We start from the raw sequence: 16886 nt of genomic DNA, 5'->3' as shown, positions 1-16886 counted from the left end.
TCGCATTACTGGACTTGACAACCCCCTCGAAAATCAAGTCCTAATAGTGTCCAGAAACGTACAACTTGAGCCCGGAGCGAAGTGTGTGAGAAACGTGAATATATTTAGAAATAAAATTCGAATTTAAGTAAACTGAGTCATGTCGCTTACGGGCCAAATATAAGGATTCAGACCATCAGATTCACACCCAAATACACCCTCGGATTAGGAGAAATGTCCCACACATGTTGGTGTACTTGTGGCCTTGATCGAGTGCCAGTGACCGTTAAACTGAAACTGGTCCGCCATGGCTGATCTGTAAACTTGATCGGAACAAAAACTCAGCCTGACCTAGATCCATGGTCAGGGAGCTTAAGTCCGACCGCACGTGGAAAAAGGGGCACCAGAAGTGCTCCGTTGGGCTGAAACAGACGCCCTTTGGATATAACATAAGTATACCTTGGCCATGGGGTCATTTCCATCAGACCTGGGCCTATATAAGGGCCTTAAACCCTTTCTCTCATATTCCATACAAATTCTAAAACCCTAAGAAAGAGAGTAGAGGAAAAGGAAAGGAAAGAGAGAGAAAGTGAGAGAGTGAGTTGGAGATTCCTCTTGGGATTCGATCTCGTTGCTCCATGCACTTAACCACCCTGTCTGTATTGTTATATGGGCAATTCCAATTCCGTTCTTAGGTAAGAAAACCTAACCCTAACTTGTTATAGGGTTTCAAACATTGTAAGTAATGGAATAGCTAACCTATTTCATACTGTAGGTTGCCAATCCGCCGTTGACAAAGGCTAAGTGTTTAAAACGAATCCGTTACGTGTTTATCGGTGTAAGGTGCGGACTATAAATGTTTAGGTTATGGTTTTCAAGGCTTTCAATATCAGTTAATGATTTATGACTGACTTGAATTGCTATCACATGCTTAGGCACGATCTTTCCCGCACTTTACACATATATATGAACTATGTTGAATATAATGTATTCTTGTGTTTGTTGAAATGCTTGAATGAATATGGAATTATGATTAGTACTTGTTATGATGGATGTTGGTAATATATGATCGTTGTATATGTTGCAACTCCTATGTGAAAGGATTTGCTATAATATACGTCTTAAGTAAATTAATCTATGTATGTGGTATGTGTAGCGTAAGTGTTTGATAAAATGCTTGTAAGAGGAAATGCTTGTTTAAATATTTGAAATGAGAGTGTTGAGATAAGATTCTCAATCCCCTTCTCTATAATTATAGTTTCCTTTATGTAATCTATCTTGTTACTATGTGATTTATGGAAGTAACGCCTAGGTAAGATAACATGTGTACTATGTGTTTCATGAAATGCTTAAATGCTTGAAATGGTTAAACTGTTGTGTAATGCTGCTATGCATATCATATGTGATATATAAATTGCAACTGAGTATGATTGGGACTATGACTTAGTCCAGGCAATCGGTAACAGATCTCGATTAGGTGGCTGAGGTTGTTTTCGCCATACAAAACGCATTCGATGAACCCGAGTCATACTTTGGTTGTCGGCAGTGGTTAGGCCACACGTGGTGCTTATGCCCTTCATGTCGATCAACTCGAGGTGCGCTCGTACTAGTCGAGCTCGTCAAGTAACTTGATTGACCCGATGTATGTTCACCATGTATGGACGCTACTGCTTGAATCTAAGGTATCAAACTCACTAGTGAAAATCCCTTTAACCTTGGTACCTCGATCCGCTAAGACTCATAAGCTGGGCATGGTGGTATGGGACATCGTGGTTGAGCTGTCGGCCTACGCTGGGGTGACGAGCCTCCCCGTAGTGTCCAGTGAGCAAACAGCCTCGTGAGCCGAATACGGTGGTATGGGACACTGTATTCTAGCTGTCGGCCTACACTGATAAGGTGACGAGTGTCACGCCCCAAACTCAGAAACCGGGCTCACAAAATTCCTGATCGCCGAATCTGGCACCAACAGCCTCCGTAGTACCCCATTTTCGGCTCCCGGCACCTATACACCAGGTTCCAATCCTGGGATGCTACAAGGAGGGTTTCAAATCATCAGTCTGATTCATAATGAGCATAACCAAAAGCATAACCCACGAACAATAACCACAAGAACACCACCACAAAATCCACTATGATAAAAAACTTTTGAATACAATGCGTCTGAAAGGGGAAAAATATAAGATAATGTAACGGATAGAAACTCCAAAGCTCGACTGCACGCTCCTGCTGCTACTATGCTATGGCTGCGTCCTGGCATCACCTACACGCATCAATCGTGCATAAGCTTATAGGAAGCTTAGAGGGTGGTGTAAGTGTGTGCGCAATATAAGCGTGCTCACAACGCAAGATCAGAGTAATGCAGAATCATGGTGATGAGTACATGAATGCAATCAGCCATACCAAGGCTATGCGGTGCAAGATATGAATGCCATCGGCCATAACACGGCCATGTGATGCGAGATGCAACTCAAGCATGTCAATCCTCATCATATGTCAGTACAGTTCTCATTCTAGATAATCACCGGGGTTCAATACACTCCAAATGGCACTGTCGCTCTCCTAGCCGCACAGTCCAAGTGAGCGTAAGAAACCCCACTATCCGCCTGGCCAATAGTCTTCCAATACCTATCCGGCACGTCGATAGCGGACCTATTTGCGAGCTGGTCAAACTCAGCCTAGTATTGCCCCCTACCCTCGGGCGAGTAAGGCCACACTCCTTTCCAACCGACCACGACATAGTGGGAGACGCAGCCTCCTGGTATTCGGCCCTCATTCGCTCATATATCCACTCGGTCTCGACGTTGGAGTCATCCTCTAGTACCATCGGGTTTAGGGATTTTCACCCAGGGACATCTATGGCGCCTGTATGCTAGAACCAAACATTTCCTGTTTCCAACCCAGCCACCCACGATGAGTCTATGGAGGCTATGGCCCTGATGTTGTTAGGACATACAATAATCATGATCACACAAATACAAGTGCATGAATCACCCTACCAAACATGTAACAATCCTGCGCGTACCAAGCGCTCATGTGGGGCGACTCCACCTATCAGGGAGCCCATAACGATCTGCCCGAAGGCATATGCTATGATCAGTCACTTCTCATATCAGGCATACATATGATGCGTATGATCATGAATCATGGATGTATGTTATACATATTATGTGGTGATGGGCTCTGATCAAAATGAAGATGGGCCTAAACGGCCTATATACTATAGGTATGGGCCTATTAATGGGCCTTAGGGAGAGTCGTAATGCGGACATTTAACCAACATTATCCTCACAATGTGGACATCAAACCAACATTGCTCCTAAGGGACGGCCTTCCATGAATCACACATTACAATGGGCCTTTTGTACATCCTATTGGGCCTCAACCTAAGGACCCAAATACATCAATTAGGCTACATAGCATGAGCCCCCTATCTATATCAAGGTGGGCCTCAATGGGCCTCATATATGTATATCGAATAGGCTGCGCCAATTGGGCCTTACATAAACTGCAATGGCGGTAACCCATGGGCCTTGCATGCCCCACAATGGTCCTCATAATCGGGCCATAAACATGGTAAATGGGCTAACCCAAATCTAAGTGGTGATAACGATTCCCACCATTAAAATTCCCTAGGCTCGCCATAACATTTATTTCCTATTCAATCTGATCATAAGGTCCCAAGGGATTTTAATGGTAGCCGTTCAATCCTCACCATGCTTCGTGGTCCACATGATATATAGATCTATCTTATTTTTGTCTCAAGTCTTAAAGATGATCCTTTAAAAAAAGATGGAACAATTTGAATGCAACACATGTATCACAGTGGATTCCATATGGGAAGGATGGATGGAAAAGATAAGGTACATACCTCATGGTGGGGCCCACACTATGGAAGGTGTGGATTATAACACATACATCAATGGGTCCCATGTGGGGCCCACCTTAACGTTTATTTTCCACCCAACCTGGGCCCACTGTAATATCTATTTTCCACCCAACCTAGGCCCACTGTAGTATCTATTTTCCACCCAACCTGGGCCCACTGTAGTGTTTATTTTCCATCCAAAATGGGCCCGCTGTAATGTTTATTTTCCATCAAATCTCTGCATATGGTCACGTGGACCTGGCCCCACCGTGATATGTATTGCTAGCCAATGTATACATGGGGCCCACCGTGATATTTATCTAACATCCAACCTGTTTAAAAGGTCACATGGACCTAGGAAGAAGAAACGGGGGCCCACTGGGATGTTTATTTGCCACCTAAACTAGTCATAGGGTCACGGTCAGGGGTCCACTGTAACTTAGTTCGCCAATCTAGTCCACCCATTATGTGTGTCCCACCTAACTGAGGGTTCAGATAAAGTTTCAGCCACATCTAAATTCCAGGTAGGCCCCACCAACTGTTTTTTTATGTTTAGGCATGTCTTCACATAATTTTAAATGGTGTAGCCCACCTGAGTTCCATATACAGCTGATTTTTAGAGCATCCTCCTGGTCCGAGGGGACCCACCCAATGCATGGCGTGGATGTTCGAAATGCATCACAATGGGGCCCACAACTGGGGCCGTGAGGGCCTGCCAGGCCGTCCGCCTGCCAGCTGCAGGCAGCGCCTTCTGCGTGCTGACAGCGGCAGCGCTGCTGCTGCATGATTTTATTTATTTATTTTTTTTGAAAAATTGAAATTCTACAGTTTTTCCCCTTTAGGGCCCACATCAGATAAATCCACTCCAGCCATTGGATTCCACGGTCCAAGACCGACCGGATGAGACCAATACGTAAGGAGGATCAAAGTGGATTTTAATGGCAATACTGCTATTTCCTTTGGTATGGCCCGCTTGATTATCAGATTGGTCTAAATTTTTGGTTCAACGGCTGAAATGAACTGGGTAACGGAATAGACGGTGTGGATCAGTCCCATACATCAAGGTGGGGCCTGCATGAGTAGCCTACTCCAAAAAGGCTCCCTTTTCAGCGTCTTTGTTAGCTTGTGAGTACACACACTGTCAGTATACACACTCCATATGGCCACGCCCGTCCAGCGTCCAGTGACGCTGGACGGTGTGGATAAACACATGCATTATGGTGGGTCCCACATGGACGTGGCCCACCAAATATATACATGTAATATATATATTATATTATATTATATATATATATATATATATATATATATATATATATATATATATATATATATATATAACAGATGCATTGGGCCCATCCAAACAGTGGATGGTGTGGATCATCACCTGCAATAGGGTAAGCCACACCGTCTGATGTAGATGGACATGGTACATATAACACATATTGGTGGGATCCACACCATCACAACGAGAGAGAGAGAGAGAGAGAGAGAGAGAGAGAGAGAGAAATATACGATGAGATAGAGAGGAGGGACCCCGCCACTATGGGCCCTCCATTGATACGTACATCAAAATGGGTCCCACAACAAGTGGGCCCTAAAGATCAAGATTTCAACGGTGGATCACCCACCTTTAAGCTTCCTCCTTGCTCCCTTAGCCTCAAATGCTCCTTGCCTTGGTCTTGGACGGTGGATGATGGGAGATTAATGGTGTGGATGAGAGATGAGAGGGTGTAGATGGAAGATGAGAAGGTGGACCACACTTGGGAGGGAGAGGGAAGCTTGGATGTGAGAGACTTGAGTTGCTTGGGAGATTTGAGAAATGAGAGAGAGAGAGAGGTGATATGGATGGGTGAGGTGTGATGGGTGATGGGTTGGGTTGAAAATTTTGAAAAAGAAGTATGGTTGTTGTTGAAAATGGGAAAAAGAGGAATGGTGAGGTGGAAAGAGAGTGGACTTTTGGAAAAAGAGAGAATGGGTTGTTGTACTTGGGGTAAGGGATGCATTTATGGTTGATTAATGGGACTAATTGTAGAGATTCCCTCGAAATCCGCAACGCGCGGTGTTTCTTCGGAATAAATGCAGATCGACATCTTCTTGCCTGGGTATCAGTTCGGTGCGCGAGTCGCGGCGTCGGAACCGCGGCGATGGTGCGGTCGCCAAGATATAGGTTTCGGTTCGAGCCGACGTCGGTGTGCGGAACCTGGCTTATGATCGCGTGCAAACGTCGGATATGGTGCAAAGGTTGCCGGAATTTGACCGGAAGGACCGCGGAAGCCAACGGAACAGTACGGACTAGAACACGGGTCTTACAGCTCTCCTCTCCAAATAAAAATTTCAACATCGAAATTTACACAATCATTGCATCCAGACTTAACTCATGATAGAAGAGGAAACAAGGCATCATCAATAAAATCGAAGGCAGCATACAAGATACAACAAATGATCAATCATCAAAGAGATGAGGATAACGCTCTCGAATTTCAGCCTCGCGCTCCCATGATGCCTCATCAGCAGAACGGTGACCCCACTGAACCTTCACCAAGGGGATGACCTTGGTCTGGAGGACCTGCTCCTTCCGATCAAGGATACGAACTGGCTGCTCGATGTAAGAAGCGTCCTCATGAACCTCCAACAGCTGCCAATCAATAACAGGAACGATGTCTGACCCACACTTTCTCAACATAGAGACGTGGAAAACATTGTGGATGCCAGATAACTGAGATGGTAAGGCAAGCCAATAGGCCACAACGCCAATGCACTCAGTGATCTCGAAAGGTCCTATGAATCTCGGGGCAAGCTTGCCCTTCGCTCCAAATCGAACTATGCCCTTAATGGGCGAGACCTTGAGATACACGTGGTCCCCTACATCAAACTCCAAGGGACGATGCCGACGATCAGCAAAACTCTTCTGTCTGCTCTGAGCTGTGCACATCCTCTGCCTGATGATATCAATAACCTCTGATGTCTCCTACACAAGCTCGGGACCTAGGAGACGCCGCTCTCTAACCTCAGTCCAACAACTCGGAGATCTGCACGGTCTGCCATATAATGCCTCAAAAGGAGCCATGCCATTGGTCGCCTGATAGCTGTTGTTGTATGCGAACTCAGCCAATCGCAGATGCTCATCCCAGCTACCACCGAAGTCAATCACGCAGGCCCGAAGCATATCCTCAAGAATTTAGTTGACCCTTTCGGTCTGGCCATCGGTCTGCGGATGATACGCGGTACTGAGCTGCAAATCATTGCCAATAGCTCTTTGAAAGCTCCTCCAGAACTGAGACGTGAACCTCGGGTCTCGGTCAGAAACGATCGAGACTGGTATGCCGTGCAACCTCACAATCTCCTCAATGAATAACCTCGCAAGCCGGTCCAAAGGCCAAGTCGCACGAATCGCAAGAAAATATGCCGACTTCGTCAGACGATCCACGACAACCCAGATGGCGTCATGACCGCGCTGAGTCCTCGGCAAACCCATAATGAAATCTGTAGATACGTGCTCCCACTTTCACGTCGGGATGCTCAACGACTGTAATAGACTAGGGGGTCTCTGATGATCGACTTTGACACGCTGGCATGTGTAACACTCGGCCACGAAACTGGCGATCTGGCGCTTCATCCCCTCCAAAAAATACTGTTGCCTCATATCACAGTACATCTTCGTCGAGCCAGGGTGGATAGAAAACCGCGATCGATGTGCCTCCGTCATAAGATCCCTACGCAACTCAGGAATATCCGGGACACACAATCGGCCTCTAAAGCGAAGTCCACCATCAGCATCAATCTGCCAATCCGTCTGACTCTCAGACGCCGCCTCTGGTCGGTAATCCTGTAACGACTCATCTGTCTGCTGAGCCTCGATCACCCTTGCGACAAGAGAAGGTTGAATCGACAGGCTCGAAAGCTGAACGATAGAAGACTGCAGACCAAAATCGAAGTCGTACTCTGCTATATCCTCGAGCATCCTCCACTCATGAACCATCATATGTGCCACCAGGCCTCGTGGCTGACGGCTGAGGGTATCTGCCACCACATTTGCCTTGCCTGGGTGGTACTAGAGGTCAAAATCATAGTCCTTCAGAAGTTCCATCCAGGGTCTCTGTCTCATGTTCAGCTCAGACTGAGAAAATAGATACTTCAAGCTCTTGTGGTCGGAGAAGAGCTCGAACCTAACCCCATAGAGATAGTGTCTTCACACCTTCAGTGCGAAGACGACTGCCGCCAGCTCTAAGTCATGCGTAGGGTAGTTCATCTTATAAACCTTGAGCTGACGAGACGCAAATGCTACAGGTCTGCCGTGCTGCATCAGGACAGCACCCAATCCAATACGCGAAGCATCAGTAAATACCACGAATCCATCACTCCCCGAGGGAAGAGTGAGGACAGGAGCGGACGTCAGACGGTCCTTCAGCTCCATAGATGCTCGCTTACAGACGTCACTCTAAATAAACTCTGCGCCCTTCCGAGTCAACCTGGTCAATGGGGCTGCAATACGGGAGAAGCCCTCAATGAAACGCTGATAATATCCTGCTAAACCAAGGAAACTGCGGATCTCGGACGCAGTCATGGGCTGGCCCTACTGACGCACTGCCTCAACCTTCGAGGGGTCCACTGCGACACCCTCCCTCGTCACCACGTGACCGAGGAATCTCACCTCCTCCTGCCAGAACTCACACTTCTCCAGCTTCGCATATAGCTGGTGGGCACAGAGGGTCTGCAAGGCGATCTCCAGATGCTGCATATGGTCCTCACGAGTCCTCGAATATATCAGAATGTCGTCGATGAAGACTACAACAAACTGATAGAGATATGGACGAAAGACCTCGTTCATCAATTGCATAAAGACCACGGGTGCATTGGTCAGTCCAAAGGACATGACCTGAAACTCAAAATGACCATAGCGCGTCCTGAAGGCTGTCTTCGGGATGTCCTCCTCTCGGACACAAATCTGATGATAACCGGAACGCAGGTCAATCTTCGAAAAGAACTGTGCACCCTACAGCTGATCAAATAAATCGTCTATCCTCGGGAGCGGGTACTTGTTCTTAATCATGACCCGGTTGAGCTCGCGGTAATCCACGCAGAGCCTCAACGAGTCATCCTTCTTCCTGACGAAGAGTACTGGAGCTCCCCAAGGTGAACTGCTCGGACGAATAAATCCTAACTCACGTAACTCGTCCAACTGACGCTGCAGCTCACGCAACTCCATCGGTGCCATACGGTATAGGGCCTTCGAGATAGGCGCGGTACCGGGCACAAGATCGATCTGGAACTCAATATGACGGCACGGAGGCAATCCTGAAATCTCTTGGAACACGTCGGGGAAGTCGCAGACCACCGGCAACCGATCAATACACAAGGCAATAGGCTCCTCGACTGCGCAGGACATCAAGCAAGATAACGGCTCTCCTCGGGGCTCTGCAACGAACTGAAACTGCGGCAAGCCTGGTATGCAGAACGTGACTGTCCTCATAGAACAGTCCAAGATAGCGTGGTACTCTGCAAGCCAATCCATGCCCAAGATAACGTCGAAATCTGTCATCGGCAGTATAAATAAGTCAGCGGGCAAAAAGATATCACCGACCAGAACCGGGCAAGATGAACAGAAACGGCCCAATACTGTGGTCCTCCCCAAGGGCATCGATACGGTCAACTCCTCGCGAGCAGACTCTGTCGGCAATCCAGTCAATCGTCAGAAATCCTCGGACATGAATGAGTGAGAAGCACCGAAATCAAATAATACTTGGGCGATGCATGAAGAGACAGGAAGTATACCCTCGACGACTCCTCCAGATGACTGCGGGTCCTGCTGAGCGGCGTAAAATCTAGCCTGAGCTGGCTGGGGAGGTGCTGTCCCTCTCGAGGTCCCTAGTGCCTGCTGCCTCTGCGTAGCCTATACCGCTGTCTCGCCGCGCTGGGGTCTCGATGAGGTGGCTGTGGCCGCCGCCGATGGGGCTTCGTCTTTGCCGAGGCCGAGGTTGGCCACCTTGTCTTTGGCCGAGGCTGCTGTGGTGCTCTTGGCGGATGTAGATGAGGCTGCTGTGACCCTCTCGACTGCTGCAGATGAGGGCGAGGGCACTCAGACATGCGGTGCCCTGTCCCACCACATCTAAAACAAGTCCCTGTAAATGGCTACCGGGGTGGTGCTGCTGGTGCTCTGACAGATGGGTGGCTCCTATACCTCTGTGGCCGTCGATGCTGCTGGGAGCTACTAGAGGGGGCCTGCCTCTTCGAGCCTCTCCTCTAATCTCGATCGCTCTGCCCGTTGGCCTACTTAGTCTCATAAATCTGAGCCCTTCGCATTACCGCCTGAAAAGTCAGGAGCTCGTGCCCAATAATACAGCCTTGAAGACCGTAACGTAAGCCGTTCTCGAAACGGCGGGCCTTCCGCTCCTCATCATCAACCATATACGGCGCGAACCTCGATAGCCCCACGAAACGGGCCGCGTACTGTGCCATAGTTATGTCCCCCTACACCAGAGTCTCGAACTCTAGTGCTCTCTGACGTCGAATATGGTCAGGGAAGTACTGCTCCTCGAATCGGTCTATAAAATCATCCCATGTCTAGACGTAGTCAGGTCTTACGACGCGAGTAACCGAGGTCCACCAGTGCTCGGCCTCACCCTGAAAATGAAACACTGCCAACCGGACTCGCTGCTCGGTCATACATGACATGGTATCAAAGATCTTCTCCACATCGGAGCGCCACCACTCAGCTATAGTCGGATCTGGCTCGCCTTGGAAACGCGGAGGATCAAACTGTCGGAACTCTCGAAGTAAGGCACTCGCGCACTCCTACTCTGCCTGGGCCGGTGAAACAACCGGGCGCCTGCCCTGCCCCTGAAGTGCAGCCGTCACAGCCTGCAGCATCTGCTGTAACTAGGAAGCACTCAGGATACGGTCAGATCCGCACCGGTCTTTGGTGGAGGAGCAGCACCCTCAGGATGGGCGGTATGAATCTCTAGTAGAGGAGCGACATCCTCAGGCTGGGCAGTAGGAATCTCTGGTGGTGGAGCAGGAATCGTTGGTGGTAGTGCGGGAGCCGCAGGTGGTGGAGCTGGAGTATCCGGTGGTGGTGCGGGAGTCGATCGGGTCACTCTCCTGCGCGGCATGTCCTACAGGAAAGAACAATGACGCCAATCACCCTAGAGAATTGCACTCGGAACCTAATCGCCCTAAGCTCATAGCAAACATGTGATGTTGTTCTCAGTTATTCCCAAGTTATGCTCTGATACCAACTTCTGTCACGCCCCAAACTCAGAAACCGGGCTCACAAAAGTCCCGATCGCCGAATCTGGCACCGACAGCCTCCGTAGTACCCCATTTTCGGCTCCCGGCACCTATACACCAGGTTCTGATCCTGGGATGCTAGAAGGAGGGTTTCAAATCATCAGTCTGATTCATAATGAGCATAACCAAAAGCATAACCCACGAACAATAACCACAAGAACACCACCACAAAATCCACTATGATCAAAAACTTTTGAATACAATGCGTCTGAAAGGGGAAAAATACAAGATAATGTAACGGATAGAAACTCCAAAGCTCGACTGCACGCTCCTGCTGCTACTATGCTATGGCTGCGTCCTGGCGTCACCTGCACGTATCAATCGTGCATAAGCTTATAGGAAGCTTAGAGGGTGGTGTAAGTGTGTGCGCAATATAAGCATGCTCACAACGCAAGATCAGACTAATAAGGAATTATGGTGATGAGTACATGAATGCAATCAGCCGTACCAAGGCTATGCAGTGCAAGATATGAATGCCGTCGGCCATAACACGGCCATATGATGCGAGATGCAACTCAAGCATGCCAATCCTCATCATATGTCAGTACAGTTCTCATTCTGGATAATCACCGAGGTTCAATACACTCCTAATGGCACTGTTGCTCTCCTAGCCGCACAGTCTAAGTGAGCGTAAGAAACCTCACTATCCGCATGGCCAATAGTCTGCCAATACATATCCGGCACGTCGATAGCGGACCTATTCGTGAGCTGGTCAAACTCAGCTTAGTATTGCCCCCTACCCTCGGGCGAGTAAGGTCACACTCCTTTCCAACCGACCACGACACAGTGGGAGACACAGCCTCCTTGTATTCGGCCCTCATGCGCTCATATGTCCACTTGGTCTTGACGTTGGAGTCATCCTCTAGTACCATCGGGTTTAGGAATTTTCACCTAGGGACATCTATGGCGCCTGTATGCTAGAACGAAACATTTTCGGTATCCAACCCAGCCACCCACGATGAGTCTATGGAGGCTATGGCCCTGATGTTGCTAGGACATACAATAATCATGATCACACAAATACAAGTGCATGAATCACCCTACCAAACATGCAACAATCCTATGCGTACCAAGCGCTCATGTGGGGCGACTCCACCTATCAGGGAGTCCATAACGATCTGCCCGAAGGCATATGCTATGATCAGTCACTTCTCATATCAGGCATACATATGATACGTATGATCATGAATCATGGATGTATGTTATACATATTATGTGGTGATGGGCTCTGATCAAAATGAAGATGGGCCTAGACGGCCTATATAGTACAGGTATGGGCCTATTAATGGGCCTTAGGGAGAGTCGTAATGCGGACATTTAACCAACATTATCCTCACAATGTGGACATCAAACCAACATTGCTCCCAAGAGACGGCCTTCCATGAATCACACATTGCAATGGGCCTTTTGTACATCCTATTGGGCCTCAACCCAAGGACCCAAATACATCAATTGGGCTACATAGCATGAGCCCCCTATCTATATCAAGGTGGGCCTCAATGGGCCTCATATATGTATATCGAATAGGCCGCGCCAATTGGGCCTTACATAAACTGCAATGGCGGTAACCCATGGGCCTTGCATGTGCCACAATGGTCCTCATAATCGGGCCATAAACATGGTAAATGGGCCAACCCAAATCTAAGCGGTGATAATGATTCCCACCATTAAAATTTCCTTGGCTCGCCATAACATTTATTTCCTATTCAATCTGATCATAAGGTCCCAAGGGATTTTAATGGTAGCCGTTCAATCCTCACCATGCTTCGTGGTCCACATGATACATAGATCTATCTTATTTTTGTCTCAAGTCTTAAAAATGATCCTTTAAAAAAAGATGGAACAATTTGAATGCAACACATGTATCACGGCGGATTCCATATGGGAAGGATGGATGGAAAAGATGAGGTACATACCTCATGGTGGGGCCCACACTATGGAAGGTGTGGATTATAACACATACATCAATGGGTCCCATGTGGGGCCCACCTTAACGTTTATTTTCCACCCAACCTGGGCCCACTGTAATATCTATTTTCCACCCAACCTAGGCCCACTGTAGTATCTATTTTTCACCCAACCTGGGCCCACTGTAGTGTTTATTTTCCATCCAAAATGGGCCTGTTATAATGTTTATTTTCCATCAAATCTCTGCATATGGTCACGTGGACCTGGCCCCACCGTGATATGTATTGCCGGCCGATGTATACATGGGGCCCACCTTGATATTTATCTAACATCCAACCTGTTTAAAAGGTCACATGGACCTAGGAAGAAGAAACGGGGGCCCACTGGGATGTTTATTTGCCACCTAAACTAGTCATAGGGTCACGGTCAGGGGTCCACTGTAACTTAGTTCGCCAATCTAGTCCACCCATTATGTGTGTCCCACCTAACTGAGGGTTCAGATAAAGTTTCAGCCACATCTAAATTTCAGGTAGGCCCCACCAACTGTTTTTATATGTTTAGGCATGTCTTCACATAATTTTAAATGGTGTGGCCCACTTGAATTCTGTATACAGCTAATTTTTGGAGCATCCTTTTGGTCCGAGGGGATCCACCCAATGCATGGCGTGGATGTTCGAAATGCATTACAATGGGCCCACAACTGGGGCCGTGAGGGCTTGCCAGGCCGTCCGCCAGCCAGTCGCAGGCAGCGCCTGCTGCGTGCTGACAGTGGCAGTGCTGCTGCTGCATGATTTTGTTATTATTATTTTTTTTTTGAAAAATTGAAATTCTACAGTTTTTCCCCTTTAGGGCCCACATCAGATAAATCCACTTCAGCCATTGGATTCCACGGTCCAAGACCGACCGGATGAGACCAATATGCAAGGTGTTTTTGGCGAATAGGAGGATCAAAGTGGATTTTAATGGCAATACCGCTATTTCCTTTGGTATGGCCCTCTTGATTATCAGATTGGTCTAAATTTTTGGTTCAACGGCTGAAATGAACTGGGTAACGGAATAGATGGTGTGGATCAGTCCCATACATCAAGGTGGGGCCTGCATGAGTAGCCTACTCCAAAAAGGCTCCCTTTTCAGCGTCTTTGTTAGCTTGTGAGTACACACACTGTCAGTATACACACTCCATATGGCCACGCCCGTCCAGCGTCCAGTGACGCTGGACGGTGTGGATAAACACATGCATTGTGGTGGGTCCCACATGGACGTGGCCCACCAAATATATACATGTAATATATTATATATATATATATATAAAAGATGCATTGGGCCCATCCAAACAGTGGATGGTGTGGATCATCACCTGCAATAGGGTGGGCCACACCGTCTGATGTAGATGTACGAGGTAGATATAACACATATTGGTGGGATCCACACCATCACAATGAAAGAGAGAGAGAAATATACGGTGAGATAGAGAGGAGGGACCCCGCCACTATGGGCCCTCCATTGATACATACATCAAAATGGGTCCCACAACAAGTGGGCCCTAAAGATCAAGATTTCAACGGTGGATCACCCACCTTTAAGCCTCCTCCTTGCTCCCTTAGCCTCAAATGCTCCTTGCCTTGGTCTTGAACGGTGGATGATGGGAGATTAATGGTGTGGATGAGAGATGAGAGGGTGTAGATGGAAGATGAGAAGGTGGACCACACTTGGGAGGGAGAGGGAAGCTTGGACGTGAGAGACTTGAGTTGCTTGGGAGATTTGAGAAATGAGAGAGAGAGAGAGAGGTGATATGGATGGGTGAGGTGTGATGGGTGATAGGTTGGGTTGAAAATTTTGAAAAAGAAGTATGGTTGTTGTTGAAAATGGGAAAAAGAGGAATGGTGAGGTGAAAAGAGAGTGGACTTTTGGAAAAAGAGGGAATGGGTTGTTGTACTTGGGGTAAGGGATGCATTTATGGTTGATTGATGGGACTAATTGTAGAGATTCCCTCGAAATCCGCAACGCGCGGTGTTTCTTTGGAATAAACACAGATCGACATCTTCTTGCCTGTGTATCGGTTCGGTGCGTAGTCGCGGCGTCGGAACCGCAGCGACGGCACGGTCGCCAAGATATCGGTTTCGGTTCGAGCCGGCGTTGGTGTGCGGAACCTGGCTTAGGATCATGCACAAACGTCCGATACGGTGCGAAGGTTGCCGAAATTTGACCGGAAGGACCGCGGAAGCCAACGGAATGATACGGACTAGGACACGGGTCTTACAATGAGCCCTTTGTAGTGACCTCGAGCGTACTCTAAGACCGCGTAGAGGCGACGAGCCCTTACGTAGCAACAAGAGTACATATTAGGCCTGCACTGATAAGGTGACGAGCCCTTTGCAGTGACCTAAAATCGTATCATCGTATGAGATTTACTAGGACTGACGAGAATAGATCATCGTTTGAGAATTGATATAAGGGAGGTACCTTAGCTTCCCAATCCTGCTGTATGAAAAGGACTAATAAGAACTTGGTAATCACGCTCATGCACCGCACTGCATGTACCGTTTGGCGTTGAGTAGAGAGCACGAGGAAGTGACTGACATGCGCGACCGTTAGATGAAGATCGCAGAGAGAGTGCAGGCGAGGGCATGCATCATTTATACATACCATTCTTGCATTAAATAAAGTACTTAAGGATGTTTGATTATATTGTTTTATCATTACTGCTTGATTGAATTGAGAACACGTTAACCTTTGCTTTATTATTCCACTGAGTTAATCACTCACTCCCACGTTACGGGACAGTGTTTAAATACCAACCAAACTCTGTCTTAGTTACAGATGGAGACCCAACTGATGAGGCAGAGACGGACTTCGTAGACGATGAGGATGCTTCCTCATATATGCAGTATTCAGGCAGGTTTATATAGACTGTTCTGATTGGCGGGGCTTCAAGGTTATACTTGTAGTGGACTATTACATTTTTTTAACATTTTGTATTTTGAAATAATACATGTAATTATTGACCTGGCAATGCATACATACTTTGGGGACCTATACTGATTTATAAAGATATACATACTTGAGTCAGTCTTCCGCTTGCGTATTACAACTGTCCCTGGATTTATGTTTTGCTGATTTAGCTTAATCTTATTCATGTTTTATGCACTAATACAGACAACATTTAGTCATCATTATGTATGTTCCATAAGTGATGCGTTGGAACTCGGGAGTTGGGTACCTGCTCGACCCCCGATTTTCAGGGCGTTACACCCATTTCATTGGTCGAGCCCCAGTTCTGACTGAGCTCTAGTCCGACCCACCCTCTTGGTCGGCCAATAGAGCAGTTGGAGATTTACCACATGACCTATCCAAACACGGCAGTGTTCAAAAGATAACGGTCAGCCGAGCCCCATCGCTCCTTCTTTTGGAAGCTATTTATTAGGCTCCGCCTTAGCCGACTGAAGGAATCGGCCCCACATCTCCACCCGAGATCTTTGGGAGATAAGCTTTGATCCCAAAAATCTAGGAAGATCAAAGATTATAGGATCACTCAAGATAAAGATCTATTCCAGTTAGGAAAGATCTTTGAGGACTTCACCCCTATAAATGGGGACACCGATAGGTGAAAGGTACACACACATTCTCACCTTAACACCATTACTCTTAGACCCAGATTTTGACTTTAACATCGGAGGGTCCCTTGGTCAAGCCAGGGTCTCCTTTGTTTTCTACCTGTGCAGGTCTTCGAGTACCATAAAAGGGGGCGAGCCGAAAACAGCATTAATAGCTTGGCGCCGTTCATGGGAAATGATACTAAAAGTCATTTTTTTTCGCTCTATCCAAGGCATTGTATAATCTGTCA

The sequence above is a fragment of the Magnolia sinica genome, unplaced genomic scaffold (assembly GCF_029962835.1).
Source record: "Magnolia sinica isolate HGM2019 unplaced genomic scaffold, MsV1 ctg118, whole genome shotgun sequence".
NCBI classification, from domain to species: domain Eukaryota; kingdom Viridiplantae; phylum Streptophyta; class Magnoliopsida; order Magnoliales; family Magnoliaceae; genus Magnolia; species Magnolia sinica.
This window is presented reverse-complemented; position numbering follows the sequence as displayed.